Source organism: Paroedura picta, chromosome 1 (assembly GCF_049243985.1).
Source record: "Paroedura picta isolate Pp20150507F chromosome 1, Ppicta_v3.0, whole genome shotgun sequence".
Lineage (NCBI taxonomy): Eukaryota > Metazoa > Chordata > Lepidosauria > Squamata > Gekkonidae > Paroedura > Paroedura picta.
In genome coordinates, this window is record NC_135369.1 from 85,023,213 (window position 1) to 85,044,339 (window position 21,127).

Genomic DNA, 21,127 nt, shown 5'->3' on the forward strand with positions numbered 1-21,127 from the left:
CAGGTAGCCCGTGAGGTGCTGGGCCCACAGGACGAACCCAGACTTGCCAAGCCAGGCCGCAGAGCCCCGCTGCCCTCATGGCGCGTCTCGCTAGCGTCTGCTGCATTCTGCCTGCAGCAGGCTTATTTTCTAGTAAATAAAAAAATAAATAATAATAATAATGATTATAATAATGATGATTATTATTATTATTAGATTTATTTCCCACCACTCCCTGGCTAGGCTCGTAGCGGGTAATAATTGTCTTAAAAATCCCAATTAAAACCCCATTAAAAGACATTAAAAATCATAACATGGCGGCAGCCAATCACAATCTACTCCCACCTGCCAAGGCGATAGAGAATGGGGGAGATGATGTATACTTCAGGTGAGTAGGCAGGTTAACAGAAGCCTTACTTCTTCAAATCGCTTTTTTGTCAAGGGTGAATTGCCAACATGGGATGGTCACTTTACAGACAAGATTTTCCATTCAACTACATGCAGAAAAAATGCACAGGATCTGCCCAGGCTGGGGCTTCTTCTACTGGCTTTGGCTTTTTTGGGGGACCACTGCCCTAAGCAGTTTAAAATCACCTTCCTCTCCCCATGATAGTCACACTGTTAGGGAGGCGGGCATAGGGGGCTGGCTCAATCAGGCTGGCCATACCCTGATTGGCCTGTATTCACTCGCAGACGCCTGGGACATGCTCCTCCCACAGAACTGTTTCACAAATATATAGAGGAACCATGGATACGACAGATATTGGCCATTCATGGATTGTTGGTTCTTTTTTGTCATATATCATTTTTGTGTGCTCCTGTATTGTTCCTATCATCCTACTAAACTGACAGATCAATAGAACACTTTTTGCTATTCACAAAGATATTCCCTATTTAAAATTTTCTCTCTCCGTCTACGATTAAAAGACATAGTTTGAGTTGGGATTCCATCTACTGTGTTTGAATACTGTTATTGTGACCACCCTTCAGGGGGAAGCATAATTCTGAAAACTTATTTTTCCTCCTTTCTCTTTCTCTTTTCATATTTGCATATTGGCCTAAATAAGCAGGGGTAGAGAGAGAGGAACATTGTCCATTAATTTATCCTTCATACAGCTGGAGGATTCATAAATACACATCTTCAGCAAAGAACTTTGTGCAGCTTTCAGATACACCCACCAAAATGACTAGATAACCAATATTTATATCTGCCCATGCATTTGTTCAAAACACTTGACCAGGAATATTTCCAATTGAAAAAGAGAGCAAAAGTTTATAAGTACCTTCCTAATTATCTTTTTACAAATTATTCATCACTGTTTTCAGATGGTATTATTCCCAGTCAGCAGCTTCAGCCCTACTTTTTCAAAAAAGAAAAGAAAAGAATAAAGGTGTTTTCCATAAGACCGTGTCAGTTTATCAGAAAACATGTAGGCTATCTGATGCTGTTATGTTATTATGTAATGGTCACAGGATGATGTCAAAAACATAAACCAGAGTGAGGGCTGATCAGTGTCTATAAGCCATGAAGATTAAAAAGAATCACTGTATTTAGAGGCAGCAAACCTCTGAAAACCACTGCTACAACCCCCCCTCCCAAAAACAAACAAACAAAAAACAGAAGAACGACTTGGCCTCTGCTGTCCCTCCAATGCAGCTTGCTGGCTGTTTTGTGACTGAGGATGCTGGATGGACCAGTGGTCTAATCTAACACTGTTCTTCTTATGTTCTTAAAGTAGGAATGAACCTATAGGACACTGTTTAAATGTAGCAATTAGTGCAACTGTGCACTATGTCTCTCTCTGCCACACTCAAACACCCTTCACTTTAAAGACTATTAAGGCTACTCAGATCTCAGCCTAACAAAAAAAGCTGATTTCGTTGTTCCAACTCAAACTCCCATAACAAATATTGACAAAAAGGAACAGGAGAGCAATAAATTGTGGGAGCAATCAAGATGCATTAAAATTAACCTGAGCTTTGCTAATAATTCCAACATTGTGGAAGAACATTCATAGTCATCATCATCATTAAAGTCATCTAGAAGCTAGTTATACACAGTCATGTGTAAATCATATCTGTGAAGGTAAGAAAAAAATTAATTCAATTTCTTTTTTTAATCCATTAAAGAGAATGTGTTTTCCTTTTACCAAATATTAAAATTTCCATTTAATTTTTCTACTAAAATTTTAATTTCAACAGGAATTAATTTATGATCTCTCCCAAATTGTTTATTTATATTCTTCATCACACAGTTTTAGAACATTTTAAACAAGGTTCTAGGATAACATTCCTCACCAGTTTGCATTTAGAAGCAGCAGAAGAAAATTTTTACACCTTGCTTCTCACTACCAGGAGTCTCAAAATAGCTTACAATTGCTTTCTCTTCCTCTCTCCTCAACAGACACCCCTGAGGTAGGTGGGACTGTCAGATCTCTGACAACACTATCAGGACAGTGACTAGCCGAAGCTCCCCCAACTGGCTGTATGTTGGACAGCAGAGAATTAAACCCGGCTCGCAAGATTAGTAGCTGCCGTTCTTTACCACTACACCAAGCTGGTAGAATTTATAGAGAAGTGGCTCTATGACCCTTCCCTTTTAGGATATTGTTACTTGCACATTAGTAAACAATGCCCCCAAAGTCCAACTATCCACCACTTAGAGTTTTCTTTCTGTAAACAAAATCAAACACCCCTACACACACCAGTGCATAAAAACAACCCCACAAAAATATACTGACATTATCTTTGAGGTTAGGAATGCAATGTCTGTCCTTGGCCATATTTATCTTTGAGTTTTAAGTATGACATTGACAGTAATGCCCCCACACAGGTGGATCCAAGCAACCACCACATTACCAAAACAAATGACAGCTGTCAATGGCAAATAAATAAAAATGTGAGGAGCATATTGCTAAAAACAGTAAGATAAACAAAAATAAGTCTTTAAACAGGAAAGTCACTATTGTGTATTCAACCAGATGCAAAACCAGCCAATGCACTGAGAGGTTCCCCTCTGCGGAAGCCAGCCCCTTTAAATCAATCAAGCACAACTGAGCCAAATCATGAAAAACTCACCCAAAGGGTTTCTCAGATTTGAGTTAATGGATAACTAATGACAAATAACAAAGAAAAGCACACTGAGGCAAAAACAGCTTGCCCACACACAGCAATGGGATCTAAATTGGTACAGATTATCAAGGAGTTGTTGGTGAAAAATAGGTCAGTAAAAGCCTCAAATTAGTATGGCTTCAGCAACAAAAAGAGAAAAATAGAGGTAAACTTCTTTTTAGAAATTTTAGGAGGAGAAATAAAAAACATTCAAAGCTAGTATCTTATATCTCTGTGAGGCATGTATCCATCTGAAGATAATTAGATCTGCAAATCAGGCCCATTTACTGAAAAGAGTTTTCTACAAACTTGGAAGACTCCTGGGTTTGCAAAAACAAAATCTGAAAATGGGTGGAGGGAATAAAGCCTCCAAACAGATGTACATTGCCTACGCATGTTCAGACAATACTTCTCTGCTAGAATCATTGATGGAGTAGTAAGGGGGGGGGGACCATGGGTTGGAGAAAAACTCCCTCTATAGTCTGTCAAAGTTAGGGATGGGAGGCATTGCCATTGAAACAGCAGGGTTGGGGTTGGATAAGATGGGGGAGTTACTGCAGCTGGGGTCAGGAGGGATTGGGGGAAACTGCCACAGCAAAATTGGTAGCATGGGTTGAGGGGACCTGCTGCAATTCTCATGGATCCTTGCCTATAGTACTGTAATGCTCTAATACAATCTATGGTGTGTCTGCATTCGGAAAACTGTACACAATTTTAGTATTGTATAACTAGATTGTTATGTTGTTGTTAGGTGTGAAGTTGTGTCCGACCCATCGCGACCCCATGGACAATGATCCTCCAGGCCTTCCTGTCCTCTACCATTCCCCGGAGTCCATTTAAGTTTGCCCCGACTGCTTCAGTGACTCCATCCAGCCACCTCATTCTCTGTCGTCCCCTTCTTCTTTTGCCCTCAATCACTCCCAGCATTAGGCTCTTCTCCAGGGAGTCCTTCCTTCTCATGAGGTGGCCAAAGTATTTGAGTTTCATCTTCAGGATCTGGCCTTCAAAGGAGCAGTCAGGGCTGATCTCCTCTAGGACTGACTGGTTTGTTCGCCTTGCAGTCCAAGGGATTCGTATAACTAGATAATGCCCCCCATAATGTAACAAAATGGTCAAAGGGACAGAACATCTTCTCTATAAGCAAAAATGACATTTTCAGTTACAAAAAAGGCGTGGAGGGAAAGCCATGATAGAAATATATAAATGTATATATAAAACAGGAAAAGTAAAAATAGATTTTCCCCCTCCTTCTGTCATAACAATACAAATTAGAACACTAAATAAAATTAATTGCCTTGCCAATGGATTCAGAACAGATAAAAGTAATTTTTCATATCACATAATTAACTTAAGAAATATGCAGCCACAAAAGCACTGATTACTTGCATGGATGGAGGAGAGAAAAGATTTAGTTCCCTTCCCACTCCTCAGCACAGCACACTGAAAGTAGTACAACTAAATGTATGCATATAACACAGGCCCAGTGAGTTAACTTTCCTGTGGTTGGATGGGGCTGCTGGGATAATGAGAACAGAAGGAAGATCCTGAATCCTAACATCTGTAAATCAGTGGAGCTGTCTTGGCCACATTAATTGAAACTTCCTATTTAAATCTGGGCCCATTCTGCACACACTGGATAATGCATTTTCAAGGCACTTTAGAAGTAGATTATCCTGTTCTGCATGGGAAAATCCAGCTGCCAAAGCACACTGAAAGTGCATCAACCAATGTGTGCAGACTTCATCCTAGATTCTAGAAACTACAACTCAGAGACTCAGTATAGTCACCAGAAGCTGGATGATCTCAAGTAACTTCTTTATTAATGTTTTCTGATTAAACTGTACCTTGGAAAATGTTATTGGTCTTCAAGGTACTACTGGCCTTGCATTTTGATTTAAGAAATAGCTTCTTAATTTTGTATCAGTGGGTGGCTTATTGGCAAAATCAAATCTGTGGCAATGCTCAAGATATCTGTTGGTGCTATGGAAACAGACATGCTGCAGGTTGCTAGAGATGCTGTGAACTTCTCAGTGAACTCATTCAGCACGTGAATATGCCATTTTCAACAGCAGCAATAATTCATGAGCTAAGCCTTGGATCACTTTACCTCATCACCATCTGATTCAAGCAGCTGCCTAACAACTTTCGTAGAATTTCATTTCCTTCTTCCTTGTGATCACTATTGCATCAGCACAGTAGATGAAATAGATTATTGATGTCTTCAGATTTTGCTTGGCTGTTGTGATTTTTTTTAGTGTAACGAGCCACACTTCAGAGAAAGTCAGGATATAAATATTTTAAGAAATACAAAATTTTACATCATAGCTAAATGAAAAGTCCATGTTCAGAAACAGAAGTACAAAAAACGGGGGAATGTCATTTCCATTGCCTACTTGTGGGTTTTTAGTTAGCCACTATTGGAAACTGAATGCCCTTTTTCTGACCCTTATATTTGCCTTAAATACATTTAAGTAACTAATTAGTATTTAATATGTTATTTAATATTAAAATCTGACCACATACCAAAATATTGCTGTAGAGACTCTTTGATACATCAAATAAATGAATGTATCATCTACCTCTCCCAGTCCCTACTCTAGTGGAACTGAATGTGGTGCTTGAAGCTACATAATGAGAAAGCTTAGAGGAAAAGCTGGTGTCACACTTAATATCCTACTGTTTCAGTGAGAAGGATTTTTGTTAGCTACTTCAGGATTTCACAATGATTAAGGGACAGAACGGAACTGTTAACAGTGAAGCAGTAATGTACATTCATACAGACTTGAACATCTAAAATAAACAGTCTGAAGCATCTTTCCTCTACAAAATGGCAAGAAATTTTGTTTTTGTTCAAGAGCTAAAGAGGTGTATTTCCCAGTTATGCGACAGAAATAATTTTGTTTTTCATCTCAGTAATATTTTGTCTTAAAATTTTAGCTTATCATTGAGACATTCCAGCTACATGAAATAATCTGCTACCATTGCCATCCTGTTCCTCCATCAGGTTTAAGAGTGTTTCCAGATCAATTAATACTAAAATTTCAAATGGGGAAGTGTTGCCCCCTCCTTCAATAAAAAGATACCATATACAGAAAAGAGAATAATTCATATACATGGAAGTTCCACTTAGCTATCATAGCCAATACCCATGAATTGGTCTAGTTTTCATTAAGGCTATCTGAACTAGTGACCAGCACTATATTCTGTGGAATAGAGTTCCGTAAGCTAACAATGCATTGGGCAGAAACAATGCATTTGTCTGTCCTGAATCTCTAGTCTATTAACTTCATATTATGGATGAGGGGAAGGAGGGAATTATCATCCATTTTCGCAAGACCATGCATCATGTCTCCCAGTCAATCTTCTTCAACTGAAGATCGCCAAACACTGTAGGCCTCTGCTTGTAAAGAAGGTGCTGCAACTCTTGGTCATTTTATCTTTTCCTTTACCTTAACATGGTTTTCCAGAAGCAGACAACTTTTAGGTGTACACAAGCATATTCTATTACTGGCTGTTTTGTCTTCAATCCCAAACACAGAATTTGCCTTTTTCATCACTGGTACATCTACTGACATTTTTGTTGAACCATTTACTATGATTCCTAGACCTCTAGATTACTGACAATTCAGACACCATCAGTGTATTTGTGGTTAGGATTTTTTTCCTCCCAACATGCATCATATTATACTCAATTATATTGAACTTCATGCTCTGTGTTGTTGTCTTGGGACCACGGTAGGCTATGTCCACCGTCCCCATATACTACGTTTGAGTTTGTGACCCTATAGGCTAGGTGATATTTGTAGGTGAGGTTTTCATCATTGTTACATATTATTATATTATTTCATTGACATTTAAGATATGCGTGTAGATGGTGATAAGAATAATGGTTTTGGCCATTTAGGTACTCTTATCTTCAAAGAGAACATTTTGCATTTGAACAAGGTATGTAGTGTTGTACTAATGTTTATCATTGATATGAATCAATGTATAATATTTACATTTACTTTGTTACACTTGTAGCCACTGAGGAAGATATTTACCTCCAAAAATGAGTGTTCCACTGGGTCTCATTCTGGCACTGAATTATGAAGTACATGCTCATGGATAATGAAGTACATGCTCAGGAGATAACAATTATCGCAGGGTGTAGTCTAACACTTCTCCCTTTGTTTCTGATTAACTCCAGTCAAAAGTCTAGGATAAGTAAGAACTATCATCTGGACCAATTACATTTGTTATAAATTGACAACCTTCACAAAAAGAGATTATAACAAAGAAAAGCCTGCATGATCAATGGGAAAATGCCAACTTTCAGCAAGTACTAATAGGGTTGCCAAGCCACTGATGGGGGATAAGGAACATTCTAAAATTACAAAGCAAATATCACCACACATTTCTATGGAACAACACTACTAATTTATATCCACTTGGACTAGTACCACTGTTTTTACAGAAACAAAAATTCATTTAAAATTATGATTTTTGTACAAGACACCTGGAAAGAAACGTTGAAAGGACAATTACTACGTTTTATAACTGATGGAAGGACCTATGGAAGAGTATTGGGGCTTCAAAGGTATCAGGATATGACAGCAGCTGTTTATTTTTTAATACCCACTTATCTGAGTAGGGACCATACCACCTAATGCAACAGTCAGATAAAGGTTACCTTTCCAACTCAATTTTTTAAAATGAGGGATGTTCACATTTCTAAAAAAATCAATACCGTACAAGTTGCTATTTAAGGCAACTATAGCCTCCTCAAGGAAAACACCAAACACTGCTGTTCTACTTTCTATACGTATGAGAAATGAAGGTTTGCCAGGAACAGAATAAAGGGAATAAAAGGTAACAAGTATAGCACGCAGACTTTTTTTTTATCACAACTCCTCATTAGCCTTCAGTTTTCTTCTAAAAGCATAGTCATGAATCAGAATCATTTTGAAATAACTGGATGCCAATCTTGAGTTCTTACTGCTGGGATTATAGTGGAAAAGGCTAATTTAAAGCAATTTAGTGTGGAAAGGAGAGTGAATGTAACTTCTGCAAGATAGCTGCTGTGCCTAGTTACTAAAGGTTGTTCCCCCCCATGCTGGCAATAAAGTACCAATTAGGGAGATGAAAAAGAACTCAGCCAATCCTTCATTAGGGACCAGTTTAGAAAATGTACTTAAGAGAGACAAAAAAGTCTAACCAGCCAACTAAACAACACAACTTTGTTCCAATACTGTTAGCCACAGATGATATATGGTACAAAACCCCTCAGAAATCAGGAAGTAAAAGTTCCATGAGAACCAAAATTTGATATTTTATTTGAGATTTTAGTTTCATCACAGTAAAAGTATAGCACATATTCCCATTTAGGCTTCTTGTTAGTTTATTTTGTTCTATTTTCTCATTTTACTAGATTGTTACTTTTTTCTTGTTAGTTTATTTTCAGTTCTATTTTAATACAATATAAACATTTTCTCAGTTCCTCTTTCCTTACCAGGCCAACAAAGGGCACTATGTTTGGATGCAGTCAGGATGGGCACTGGCCAGAACATTGCATGGCTGAGGGAGGCAGTGTGGGATCGAGGATTGAGGTGATAGCTGTGCCATACGATCGCCAAGAGTCGGAGTCTACTGAATGACTGGCTACTACAACTACTACTTGTTCCTAGAGCTACTGTAATCAATTACACCTATTCCAAATACAAAACATAATTTTCTTTTCATATTTCTATATTCATTGAAAAATCAGTCCTCTTTTTAGATAGGTGTGCTTCTGCAAAAAGAAAGGCAATGTAATTTCTCTCTTCACAAAGGAAGTAGGATACAGTAGATTTCATCATTATTTCAATCACAGGCTAGACTGTGTCAAATTGTCCACCTCTGTCTAATGGCACAGAGCCACATGAACTATTTTCAAATTTAGATATCACTAACAAGACCTATTAACTCGAATGTTCACAGTGAGAATCTTGCTACAGTTATCAAGCAATATAGTCTTTTAATCATATTTACTTCCATGAAGATAAATAGCTGTGTTGGTCTGAAGCAACAGAACTGTGTTGGTCTGAAGCTGTGTTGGTCTGAAGCAACAGAACAAAGGTTGAATCCAGTGATACCTTTAAGACCAACAAAATTTAATCCTATGTATAAGCTTTCATGTGCATACACTAAAGAATTAAACTTTGTTGGGCTAAAACGTGCCAGTGGTCTCTAACTTTGTTCTATCATATTTACCGTGCTTTAATTAATATATATTAGTAAAAACATTAAATATTTGTTAAAAGCAAAGGCAATCAATGAAAAAAAAGCCATGTCTGTTTGCTGAGAAATAAGGTACATATCTGAAACATAGGAGATTAATGAGGAAGTCAGATATTGTGGAAAAAATTAAAAGAGTAAAAAAAGAAAAGATAGGAACATGCAATTTTTCAGCCCTTAAAGAAGTCTGTAACATAAAATGCACTATCAGTCCCAACAGACTGTAGTGATTCCAGAGAACTGTAAACAAATAAGTGTATGACAGCAGGGTCAGCAGAGCAGTTGGCATCAGTATACACTGTGACTGAAGTATAAAATGCATATTTTGGGAAGAGAATGACATTTCCCTTTCCTTTTGCAAAAGCTGTCACACATCATCATCAATTATAAAAGATGGATGTTTCGGTGAATATAGAAAACTGATGTTGCATACCAAATAAAAGTTGTAGATTATTCTAAGCAAGAATAAACCCACAAGGAACTCATGGAGGGATTCTTGATTGCATTGGTGAAGGGAGGTGGGGGGAGGCAGTAGCAACTCCTCCTCCTCCTCCTTTCTTCATTTGCCTAACTTTGGCAGTGGGAGGCAGCAATGTGTGTGGGAGAGTCACTCTTGCTTCTCTCTCCTTCTCTCAGTGGTGAAGATAGTTGTGAATTTCCTGCATTCTGCAGGGGTTTGGACTTGATGACCCAGGAGGTTCCTTCAAACTCTGCTTCTATGATTCTAAGGTGAGCCACAATTTCAGTTCCCCACTTGCCTGTATCTTTGCTAAAGGGGTGTGTTTGTACGTGTGTGACAGCAGTGGTGGCTTCTGTCATGGCTGTCTCAGCATCCTCCTTCCCAAGGAGAAGAATGACAGCTCTTGATCCTTGCCCTCCTCGTGTGATAATGGAGGTTCATGACTATTCTTGCTCTCTTGCCTGCCTGTAGGTTCCCTGGGGAGGGGAAGGGGAGTGGCTGACATGACCTGCTATGATTGCCTTGTTGTCTTCCTCCCTGCTTGGAGATAGCTATTACTCTTGCTCCCCTTCCTCAGTGCCAGGTTAATGGAGAAGCAATGTTGCATTGACCATGTTTGTGCAGACAATGCTGTTGTTTTTGTGGGGGAAATTTAATCCCTTTACTTTTAAAATGTGTTGATTTTTTTTTTTGCAAACATCAAGAATCCTCTAAGTTTTCAGGAACATGTTTTATTTCTCCATGCCCCCAATATGCTTATTTAAATATCTGGAGATTGGCATACATGGCTATTTGGATACATGTGTGGGGTACCCACAAGGACTTGTAGGGGGCATTTCATTTTCTTTTCCCTATATCTCTTTCCTGCTTCCTTCCCTCCTTCCCATCTACCAGCCAACTTATCTATATCTGCCCTCAGAATGTAAGTCCATTTGTTGCCATCTTGAATATAGGCATGGTTCTGCTTTGCCTTGCTCAAATCCTTCCTTAGTTAGTATTTGATGAAGTTTCTCATTCCAGATTCTTGCAGCCTGTTTTAGTCCTTTTCAGTTTACACATGAGGTATTTGTCTTTGTATTGTTTAAATCCTGGTGGCTGTTGCATGTAAACATCTTCCTTCATTTCTCCATGAAGAAAAGTAGTCATTATGTCCAGATACTCCACATGGATCTTCCTTGCTGTTGCTATGCTTAAGAGCATTCTTACTGAAGTGTGTCTCACCACTGGTGCAAAGGTTTCATCATAGTCTTCTCCATACTTCTGAGAGAATCCTTTTGCAACCAATCTGGCTTTGTATCTTTGTACTTCCCCTTCTGCACCATGCTTGGTTCTGAAGATCCACTTGCATCCTACTGTCCTCTTCCCTGGAGGCAGTTCTGTATGTGTCCAAGTTTGGTCTTTATCAGAGATTCAATCTCTTCTGCAGCTTCTCTCAATTTTTCTGCTTCTTTGGCAGGCATTATTTATTATTATTATTATTATTATTATTATTATTATTATTATTATTATTCCATTTATTTTCTCTGTTGGTGTAGATCAATGATTCCCAAAGTGGGCGCTACCACCCCCTGGTGGGTGCTGCAGTGATCCAGGTGGGCGGCGATGGGCCACAGGTGCATTTGGGGGCAATGAATAACTATTAAAATTTAAAAAAATTAATTTCCAGGGCGCTGAGTAATATTTTTTCTGGAAAGGGGGCGGTAGGCCAGATAGGTTTGTGAACCACTGGTGTAGATTCACTGATGTCTTCTTTCTTCATACTTCTTGAGTCCTCATGAGTGTACACCACATTGCAGATCTTGACTGTTTCTGTTTGTGGGTCAAGGATTCTGTATCCTTTGCATCCCAGTGTGTAGCCAACTAAAATGCCTTCTTCTGCACAAAAGTCCATCTTGGCCACTTTTCTTTAGGAATGTAGATGTACACCTTTGATCCAAACACCTTTAGATGATTCAGGCTAGGCATGTGCCCATACCATAGTTCATATGGTGTACTAGTAGTGCCTTTGGTAGGTAATCTGTTATGCAGATAGATGGCAGTGTTGATCACTGCTTCAAGGAGCATACATTTGCAAATTTCAGTGAGAGAGCGGTTCTTCCTTTCTTCTTTGGAGTGCATGGGACAGTAAGATAGTTTTCTATTCCTTGTTCAGCCAAATAATTCTTCATTTCATGTCCCACATACTCACCTCCATTATCTGTGATAACTGCTAGTGGCTTTCATTTAAACCTGCTACTGACAATTGCCGCATATGCTTTAAAGTTTTCCAGCACTTGACTTTTATCTTTAATCAAGTAAGTTACAATGAATTTTGAATAATCATCAATAAAGCTCATTATGTATCTGTTTATCACTGTCTTAATTGGACCACAAACAGCACTGTGTATCAATTCTAGAGGTGCTGTGTCTTGCTTGTGCTATTCTTTTTAAAGCACCGTCTTGTCCCTTTCACTTTCATACAGCACACACATCTGTCTTTAGCAACACATGTCCTTATTGGCATTCCTTCAGTTAAATTCTGGCTTTCAAGTTGGCTAATTGCATAATTATCTCTGTGACCCAAATGCCTCTTTAAGGAGCAGTTGTGAGATTTGCTCTCTGCATGCATGTCTCAAGAGCATACCAATCCCCATCCATCTTGCCTTGGAAATAAGCTCTCTTTGACCATTTATGCACTGGGAACCTCAGTGCCCCAGCTCCCGTGCAGGAGCACAAATCGGGGGCAGATGAGGCACACCAGGCCAAATGCTCCCCCATGCGGGTGCAGGAAGAGGTGGGCAACCTGCCACAACTAAAACCTCTGCCTGCAGCCTGGCATGAAACCTCCAGTGCATAAATCGTCTTCTTGGTTTTATATAGCACTTTTCATTAAAAGATACAGTCATAACTTTTCTTGTAAAAGCTCTCACAGAAGTAAGATTATTTGCAAGACAAGGTACATAAAGGCAATCTGTGACCAAGCTCTCTTCAGTTTCTCTGCTAGGCAGCATGCATTTCATTGACCCTTTTGCCCATTACAGAACTCCCATATGCAAAACTCAAGGATTCTTTCCTTTCTTCATCCAACTTTTAAAAAAGATTCTTATCATTTGCCATATGGGAACTTGCACCACTATCTATTACCCAGCGATTATTTTTGGAAACATTTTGTGATAACATAAGGCATTTTCATAAAGATGCTTGATTTGACTTTCTCTCTACTTTTCTAGGGCCTCTTGTGGCGCAGAGTGGTAAGGCAGCCGTCTGAAAGCTTTGCCCATGAGGCTGGGAGTTCAATCCCAGCAGCCGGCTCAAGGTTGACTCAGCCTTCCATCCTTCCGAGGTCGGTAAAATGAGTACCCAGCTTGCTGCTGGGGGGTAAAACGGTAATGACTGGGGAAGGCACTGGCAAACCACCCCGTATTGAGTCTGCCATGAAAACGCTAGAGGGCGTCACCCCAAGGGTCAGACATGACTCCGTGCTTGCACAGGGGATACCTTTACCTTTACCTTTTACTACTTTTCTGACTCTGTCTTTGGGAGCTGTGTTTCTCTCTTTAAAAGCATTACATTTGCTTTTTATATGAACTGGATTCCCACAGAGATAACAAATTACTCCTTTGTTATCCACATTCAGGGCTATTTGAGCTGTATTGGGCTGCAATTCCCCTTCAAACAGTCAGTCTGTTTTTATATGCTTAATCTAACACAGGGGTCCCCAACCTTTTGGCACATGGGGGCTGCCTTAGTGTGTCCAGTTCCTAAAGAGGGCCACATCTTAAACCAAAATTTAACAAAAATTATTAACCTACTTATTTAGATCAAAATAAACATTCAAAGGTAAATGAAGAAATGTTAACTTTAATGCAATCCATTTTGGAACAATATTTTACTGAGGAATCCTTTTATTTAGCTACACATGCTTTACCTAGTCAGTGTGATTTTTGTGGCTGTTTCCTGTTAGCCAAGGCATTGATGTCCAACTCAAGGTTTGTAACAAACATGTCATGTAAATGTTCATCTGTAAGCCTTGACTTACAGTTCAGTTTCACAATTTTCATTTTGGAAAAGGTTTGTTCACCTTAGGTTGATACATATCAGGTAGACCAGAATAGAAATCTAACAGATTATTTTATTTGTAAATGTCTCTGAGATGATCACTGGCTTGCAAATTAATTAGTTGCATCTGAAAAAAGTTAAAGGGACAGGATGAACAGCAGTAGACAGTGCCTCTTGAGGTACGAAGAACAGTATGGGTCCGAGGGTGATAGCAGCAAAGCCACATGTGGGCCTCAGGTTTTGGACCCCAGCTCTAGCAAATTTAGATTTTCTGTGAATGACAGATTATTTTTAGTTTCATTCCGAGAGACATTTTTGTATGATTCTGGAAAACGTATTAGCAGTATCATAATTAAATCCTGATCAGGCAGGTTTTCCCAGAACTATGTAATTCTTGTGCTAATGCAAGCATTTTTTAAAGGTGATTCCTTAAACTCTCTCTTGCTTTCATCCTGATACTGAATAGCTTCTTTAACAGATACATTTGACATTTTAATGATGCTTTAAAGTAAAGTCTTTCAAGTTCCTCCCAAGCAGCTTTAACTGTATACTTGCTTAACACTCTCAAAACATTTCTATTAGTTAAGCTCTTATCAAACCTTTCTGATCTTGGGAGTCCCACGTCTTTTGGTCGCCCTGTTTTTCATCTCCTGGCTGAGGATTCTTTAGTACATCATATATTCCAGCTTCAAGAAGTCTTGTCTTTATTCGTTCCTTCCAGATGAGAGAATCGTTCTCCATAAGTCTATCTATCGAGTGACCATGCTGTGCACCACAGATTGTGACCATCTTTGATCTTTTGTTCTTGTCTGCTCATGTCAAGAGCCCTTGGCAATCTTCCAGCCTTTAATCAGAGATGTGCTTAATTTGGGCAACCATAATTCCTGTTAGCAGAGTAACTTCTAATCTGGTGATCCGGGTTTGATTCCATGCTCCCCCACATGCAACCAGCTGGGTGACCTTGGGCTCACCACAGCACTGATAATGGTGTTCTGACCGAGCAGTAATATCAGGGCTCTCTCAGCCTCACCTACCTCACAGAGTGTGGGGAGAAAGGGAAGGAGATTGTAAGCCACTTTGAGACTCCCTTCGGGAAGAGAAAAGTGGCATATAAGAACCAACCTTCTTCTACCTCACACGGTGTCTGTTGTGGGGAGAGGAAAGGGAAGGTGACTGTAAGCTGCTTTGAGACTCCATGTAGAGCAGTGGTCCCCAGCCTTTTTGGGACCAGAGACCAAGGGGGGAGGGAGGCGCGGGTGCCGGTGGGAGACGCGGTCGCAAACGTGCAGGCACGGCAGGTCTGCACTTGCATGTTTGCGCCCGTGCCTCCCCCCTCAGCGCGGCACTCACCAGTGAGTGCAAATGTGCAGGCGCAGAGTTGCCACATCTGCACATTTGCACCAACACCTCCCCCCCTCGGTGCAGTGCTCGCCGGCAGGAGCAAACATGCAGGCGCAGAGCTGCCGTGCCTGTGCATTGGCGCCTGTGCCTCCCCCCGTGGCATGGGTTGCACCTTGGGGGAGAAGGAGGCGTGCCCACTGGCACGCCCATACCTCCCCCCCCCCAGGCATGGCCCGGTACCGAGGTCCTCACGGGGTTTGGAGAACACGGATCTAGAGAATAACAGCATATAAGAACTGCTTCTTCTTCTCCTCCCTTAATAACACAATGAGGTTGTACAATCTAAATAATAAAGGGTAGATAAAATTTATTTGGGAATTAACATACTTGATAGTGCAGCGGAGAGGCAGAGATAGTCATGTCTAACTGAGAGAGTGTGAGAGTTTGATTTGAAGCTTCCAAGAAGAAGCAGGAAATTGCCCCTCAGAATAGCAATTTGGACACAGACAAGGAACGACACTTAACAGGTCCTAACCTCACTATCCTAATAGTCTTCTTTCTTCCCCCTGCCAGGTCTTTTCTTCTTTGCCTGTTCCAGCATGAAGGGGACGATTATTAGACTTCTGTTCAATTAACCAAGAGGCTCTGTGGAATGGGCTCCATCAGGAATGGTCCTTTCCTTGGCGTTCTTCAGGTTGTGCTTCATGGCTTGCCTGTTTGCAAGGCCTTTTGAAGGAGGCTGAATAACAGGCATCTTTTAAGGGGGGGAAGGGGCTTGTTATTTTATCTTTGGTTTTAGATGGGAATGTTTTGATTATTATTGTAATTGCCTTGAACCAAGAGGAAAGGCAGAATATAAATGTTTTAATAAATAAATACCACTAACTGGTGGTCTTTAAGCAGCAGCTGGACAGATACTTATCCTGCATGCTTTAGGCTGATCCTGTACTGAGCAGGGTGGTTGGACTAGATAGCCTGTATGAACCCTTCCAACTCTTATGATTCTATAATTCACTCATTTGAGGCTGACAGAATAATGTCTGCAAGACAGAAGCAACCATTGATGAACACTGCGGGTTCTTTGTTCTTTGTTTTTTGTTTTTACTAACAAAGCAAAAATCCAGACACCTTGCCTAAGTAGGCGTATTCTCTCTGGTGTCTTTTAGTCATGTTTCTAATGTACTGTACATGCTTTATGAACAGTTGTAAAACGCCGCACAGCATGTGATCAACACCTCTCACTTTTATTACTATAATGAAGTGCTGCTTTTGTCAGATAACAACACACGGGTGACATCTGAAAATTTATTAATTAATAGGTGGTCTCATGAAAGTGCCACTTTTGCCTCAAGGCAGCTCTGCATCAAAAGCTGCAATCTTTTAGAGTATTATTCCCCTACAGTGCAAAATTGCATGCCATGAACAATACTGCAACCATACTGGAAAAATTTTTTTAGCACAGAAACAATGATCATCTGGAGCTGATACAAAGTTCAAAGTTGTTTCACCCTCGAGGTTCACAATAGCTTATAAATTATTATACTGAAGTACAGAATATACAAACGACCAAGAAAACTGCTGATAGTGGATTAAAGGCTTCTAAGGGTACTTTCATTAATACAGAGGGGCAATGACTCAGTTGTAGAGCACATAGTTTGAATGATGAAGGTCCTAGGCACCAGCCTTCAGTATCATCAGCTAAAGTAGAGGTGACCATGGACATCTGGAGAGCCATAGTTTGGCCACCCCTGAGCTAAAGGATCAGATAGCAGCTGATGTGAAAGACCTCTACATAAGACCTACAGAGGGTCTGCTAGAATAGACAATGCTGCTTTTGATAGACTGATCATCTGACTCAGTGTTACATAGACAGCTTCATATGATCCAATACACATATCTCTTATTGCCAAGATGGCCATTTTTGAATTTGTATTTGAATGCTATTTATTAACATACTTATAAATATTCTTCTTGATGAGAATGCAGTAAACAAAATGTTCTGAATAATAAGGCTCGGATTCACCAGATAAATTCCCCCACCAAAGGCTGCAGCACAACATGGGAGGAAGGAAAGTTACATTCTGCAGATAGAAATCCTCCCATCCTCAGTAACATTCCAATGCTTCCCTAAGCGGAGTTAGTCACTTCTAAATCCACTGAGGGCTTAGGAGGGTATCAGTATAGAACTATCCTTTGCTTCCAACAGGAACCTTTCCTTGCCCTCCTCTAAGTGACAACTTTTCAAATATTTAAAGAGAGCAATCATATCCCCTCTCAATCTTCTCTTCTTCTCCAGGGTGAACATTCCCAAGTCCCTGAGCCTTTCCTCACAGGGCTTGGTCCCCAGGCCCCGGATCATTCTCATCGCTCTCCTCTGAACCCTCTCAATTTAATCCATGTCCTTTTTGAAGTGAGGCCTCCAGAACTGCACACAGTACTCTAGGTGGGGTCTTGCCAATGTGGCATACAATGGGACTATGACATCCTGTGATTTTGATGTGATGCCTCTGTTGATACAGTCCAAGATGGCATATGCCTTCTTTACTGCCGCATTACACTGTCTGCTCATATTTAGCTTACAGCCCACAAGTACCCCAAGGTCTCATTCACACACACTGCTATCCAGAAGTGTCTCTCTCATCCAGTAAGCATGCTTCTCATTTTTGTGTAGGACTCTGCACTTCTCCTTACTGAATTGCATCTTGTTCTCATTTGGCCCCTTTCCCAGAATGTTTAGATATCGTTGAACTCTATCTCTACCTTCTGGAGTGTTTACTACTACTCCTAATTTGGTGTCATCTGAAATTGAATGAGGAGTCTCCCTACCCCCTCATCATAGAATCATAGAATCATAGAATCATAGAATCATAGAATCATAGAATCATAGAATCATAGAATCATAGAATCATAGAATCATAGAATCATAGAATCATAGAATCATAGAGTTGGAAGGGGCCATACAGGCCAGCTAGTCCAACCCCCTGCTCAACGCAGGATTAGCCCTCATCCTGATCATTGATAAAAAATGTTGAAAAGTACCAGGCCTAGTACTGAGCCCTGTGGCTCACCATTGCTCACTTCCCCCCACTGTGATGAAATACAATTGACAGCCACTCTTTGGGTAAGGTTTTTTAGTCAGTTCCCTATTTATTTATTTATTTATTTATTTATTTATTTATTTATTTATTTATTTATTTATTTATTTATTTATTTATTTATTTATTTATTTATTATTTGTTTAGATTTCTATACCGCCCATTTCTTTGCAGCTATGGGCGGTTTACACAGAACATTATAACTTACATGGAACATTACATAACATCAAAACAACTTTAAAAAAACATCAAAAGATTACAAAACCACAAATATAATATAATAACAATTAACAGTAACTTTGGGAGAGTCATGGGCAGGCGTCTGGGGGGAGCAGCAGGTGTTCTGAGTCGGTCGGCCTCAAGCAAATGCCTGGTGGAAGAGCTCCCTCTTGCAGGCCCTGCGGAACAGTGGAAGTTCGGGCAGGGCTCTGATCTCCTCAGAGATCACCAGGTGGGGGCCAGGACCGAGAAGGCTCTGGCCCTTGTTGAGGTCCGATGCGCTTCTCTGGGGCCAGGGATCCGCAGCCAGTTGGAGGTGGCAGAGCGTAAGACTCTTTTGGGGGTATAGGCAGGAAGGCGGTCTCTCAGATACACTGGGCCCAAACTGCGTATGGCCTTAAAGGTGATTACCAGAACCTTAAGCTTAATCCGGAATTCAACTGGGAGCCAGCCAAGTTGTTAGAGTGTCGGCCGGATGTGGGATCTCCATGATGTTTTAGTGAGAATCCTGGCTGCAGCATTCTGTACCAGTTGTAGTTTCTGGATCAAGGATGAAGGTAGGCCTGCATAGAGCGAGTTGCAGAAGTCCAGCCTAGAGGTGACCGTCACATGGATCACTGTGGCTAGGTGTTCTGGGTCCAGGTAGGGTGCTAGTAGCTTGGCTTGGCGGAGGTGGTAGAAGGCCAGCTGCGCTACCTTTGTGACCTGGGCTTCCATTGTAAGGGAAACATCCAGGATCACGCCCAGGTTCCTGGTGGTGTGCGTTGGTAAGAGCTGCACACCATCCAGGGTGGGCAGATGCGTTCCCTCCCATGGTCCCTTCCTACCCAACCATAGGACCTCCCTTTGTAGGGTTGAGCTTCAGGCGGCTCTGCTTGATCCAGTTTGTCACTGCTTCCAGACATCTAAATCCAGTCTACAGTCCACCAATTTACCTATCAGAATATCACAGGGAACTTTATCAAAATCCTTCCTGAAATCCACTGAGTTTCCACAATCTAATAAGCCCATCACTCGGTCAAGAAGGAAACCAGGCAGGACCTCTTGAAAACAAATCCATGCTGACTTCCCCAGATCAACAAATGGTTCTTCAGATGATTGCAGATCACCCCCTTTATGCTTAGGATTACATTGTAAAATATTTAAAACTCATCAACAAGCACAATAACAGGTTGCATCACATCACATCAGGTTACATCACATCAGCCATCAGCATCAAACATTTCTCAGCCCTTAAAAACTCCCTTAAGCAGGGCAGTTTCACAACCTCCTACAGAGAGGCAATGAGGGGCAGCCAGAAATTTCTATGGAGAGCCATCCCTGAGTATCAGAGCAACAGCAAAAACTGTTCTTCAACAGGTAAAACAAGGATTGGCAGAAAAAAAGGTAAATGTATACTGGTAGATATATTATTATTTCAAAGGTTAATCATTTTTAATCTAAGATGAATGATTTTACTACAACCATCCAGTATTTCTAAAACAATTGTCAAAAGCAGCTCACACTAAACAGATCTAAAATTACAGGAAATATAAAAATAAACAAATCCAAAGGGTATTTCCAGACCCGTTAAATGTAGTAAAATATTATGACATCACTAACATCTATTGTTTGGGCAGTAACCAGCTGGCTACATCCTCCATAAAGCAGATTCATCAACTTATTTAGCGCAAGCTACAGGAGAGAAAGCAGCAGGCAACCAGCAGAGGGAAGGTCTGGAAGTTCAAACACACTAAAGTTGGCTGCCTCATCCCACCCTCATACCCGTCTCTTTCTCCCTTGTTCTCAGGGATGGGGAAATCTTTTTAAAAATGTCTAACATCTTGGAGCAACAAATAGGTGGACTAGCATGCAGGCGAAACCAAAATATGCCTCTCTAAAGTCTCCCCCCCCCGATTAGGAACTAGATTAATTTTTTAAAGTATCAAAAGATATGATTCCATCAGGGCTGGTGTTCAAAAAAGCACTATGCATCTATGATTATATGCATAGGTGTTTAAACGGACAAGTATGAATTATAAACAAAATTAGCGGCATTGCTCAACCTTTAGAGCATGGAGAAAGGGGATTGGTTGCCTAGATTGATTGACAGGCGGAAGTGAGTCATGTATAAAGCTTGTTGCTTTCTTCTGCCATTTCCAGCAACACTTGTGAAGGAGGAGAAGCATGAAAAGGCGGCAGACAAAAGCGACACAGCAAAAAGGTGAGGAGGGACTTGGAGGTGCAATAATATTTAGCACTATGCCATTCAGTGATGTGTGGAAATTCCCAAAATGTTCCATTACTTACACATTACCATGAACATAAGATTTCTAAAAAGCTTTCTTGAAAACAAACAAAAATGCATTTGTTTCTATGGGTAGAGAAAGCAGTGCTTAAAAACTTATTTTGGCTTCCAGGTTCCATGTGGTGCTAAGCATTACAAGGGAAACAGGTAGAACAGAAGATTTATTGAACTTACAGCAGAATGACACCACTCATCTTAGGCAATGTTGTGTAGGGCTTGTTAGGTCATAACCATCATGCTGTGAACTAAATTAGGCAAATGCAGTTGCAATTAGATAAGTCTTGTTTGTTCCCATTGTTCCAATCCAGACAACAGGTGAGCAGTTGAATATCTAGTACTATC

At 40.4% G+C, this 21,127-nt stretch overlaps 1 protein-coding gene and 1 long non-coding RNA gene across 2 annotated transcripts in view; one reads left to right on the plus strand and one right to left on the minus strand.

Annotated features, from left to right (window-relative positions):
• LOC143841601 (uncharacterized) overlaps positions 1 to 15,992 on the plus strand; it is a 41,568-nt gene extending 25,576 nt beyond the window's left edge. The window contains exons 2-3 of the long non-coding RNA XR_013232738.1: positions 9,982 to 10,074; positions 15,758 to 15,992. This is a non-coding gene — a long non-coding RNA (uncharacterized LOC143841601). The remainder of the gene's footprint in view (positions 1 to 9,981; positions 10,075 to 15,757) is intronic.
• The window catches only part of SLC35F3 (solute carrier family 35 member F3), a 160,923-nt gene that overhangs the window by 136,713 nt on the left and 3,083 nt on the right, over positions 1 to 21,127 (minus strand). The window lies entirely within an intron of this gene.